General features: G+C 41.6%; 1 pseudogene; it reads left to right on the top strand.

Annotated features, from left to right (window-relative positions):
- Window positions 1-1,558: 1,558 nt before the first annotated feature.
- LOC115899468 lies at window positions 1,559-1,673 on the top strand (annotated as a pseudogene).
- Window positions 1,674-2,067: the final 394 nt, after the last annotated feature.

Raw genomic sequence — 2,067 nt, forward strand, 5'->3', positions numbered from 1 at the left:
GGAGGAATGAATGGCATCCTAGCACCCAGGAATGTTTGGGTTGGAAAGGCTGTTAGATACAAACTAGTTAACTCACCTCCTCGTTACCCAGGTCACATTTTTAAGCTTAGGTCGAAATGTATGTGAGAGAGAATGCTGGAAAGATCTGGAGGTTGGAAGGAGTTTTGAAAGGGCAGTGAGTTCATCCACTGCCTTCACTCCTCTTCCCACCTGAGTTCTCAATAAAAGGGATATTTCCCCTTCTTTTAAAGACTTCCTGATAAAGGGAGTCTTCATGGACATCTCAATAAGCACCAGGCAGCACAAGGGAGGGAGCTCTGGTGGTGGCAGATTTGGGACACTCAGGCACATGGTTGCAGAGGCACAAAGGTGTGACCATTCTAGATGTATCTTCCACAAGGCCCTGGTGGAAGGGACCAACTGCATCCCCTAAAACTGCCAGGGCAGCTTCCCATGATGCTGGGCTGAGTCCAGGTTTCTAGATTTGGCCGGTGCAAGCTCCTGGTTTGCTAGAAAATTGCTGATGAAATAGGAGAGTTGTCAGGCCATGGGACAAACCTGCCACTGTCCTCAGGCGTCACCCCGCCTGGCCTTGTGTGCTGACAGTCATGACCCTTTGGACATCTGCATGTTTGTCTCTGGGTGAGTGGCTGTGTTGGGATTTAGTTTTTATTTGCTATATGATGAGCAAAGAACCACAAAGAAGTCTTAACACAGCTGGTGCTAAAAAGTGATTATCCTTGCCCTTGTTTTAGGACTTACAGCCACTTTTTCTTTCTGTAGCTTCCAAATATTTTATTTTTTATAATTAAGAAAGTAAATTTATATTAAATTTCTTTCCTGAGACAGGGTCTCACTCTGTCACCCAGGCTGGAGTGCCATGGTGCAACATCAGCTCACTGCAACCTCCGCCTCCAGGACTCAAGTCATCCTCCCACCTCAGCCTCATGAGTAGCTGGGACCCAGCCCTGCCTGGCTAAATTTTGTATTTTTTGTGGAGATGAGGATTTTTTATGTTGCCCAGGCTGTTCTTGAACTCCTGGGCTCAAGTGATCCACCTGCCTCGGCCTCCCAAAATACTGTGGGATTACAGGTTTGAACCACTGTGCCCAGCCTATGTTAAAATTAATATTAATTTTTCCATTTAAAATGTCATTAATTAAAATTGATAAAATTTGTATTGAAACCATAGCCTAGAATCTTTGCATATGTAAGAATCGCTTTTAAAAAAGATGATTCAAGATGTTGATAGCATCTTATGAATTGTTTAGAGCTGCACTGTCTGACATGGTAGCCATTAACCATGTGTGGTCATTGAGTGTCTGGCACATAGCCAGTACAAATTAAGATGCGCTGTGTATGGAAAATACACACCCAATTTCAAAGACTCAGTACAAGTGAAAACGTTACCTATTTTAGTAATTTTTTTTATAATGATTACATGTGAAATGATAATAGCTTGTATAATATTGGGTTAAAGAAAGCATTAGAATTAACTTCATCTGTCTCTTTTCACCTGTTAATGTGGTTACCAAAAAATTTTAAATTACATATGTGAGAGTTGTATAAAGAAGAGAAGGTTAGCATTCCCCTTGACAAGCATGGAGGAGTCCTGTACACTCATATAACTTCGGCATTGCTACCTTCTTTGTGGCATCTGACCATGGTTTTGAGAATGGAAAATGATTGTGTAATTGGTACGGGGTTTCCTTTGTGATGATTAAAATGTTCTGGAACTAGATAGTGGTGTCAGTTACACAATATTGTGAACTGCACTACATGCCACTAATAGGAAATTTTATGTTATGTATCTTTTACTGCAATAAAAAATTACATGTGTCTCACATTATATTTCTATTTTGCAATGGGTGTGGCTTTGCTTACACTAGTGTCTCTAGAATGGGGAAGAAATGGAAAGAGACAATGATGGGATGAAGACTGCAGGAAGGGGTTGGAATTCTTTTCTCTCTCCCTTTGGTAAAAATATGAGCATATATTTAAGTTTCCTGCCTTCTTTGCAGTCTGTCCCTGGGGGCCCCGACCTCTTGCAACTCCTGCCTCTAGACA

Source organism: Rhinopithecus roxellana, chromosome 8, assembly GCF_007565055.1.
Source record: "Rhinopithecus roxellana isolate Shanxi Qingling chromosome 8, ASM756505v1, whole genome shotgun sequence".
Classification (NCBI taxonomy): Eukaryota; Metazoa; Chordata; class Mammalia; order Primates; family Cercopithecidae; genus Rhinopithecus; species Rhinopithecus roxellana.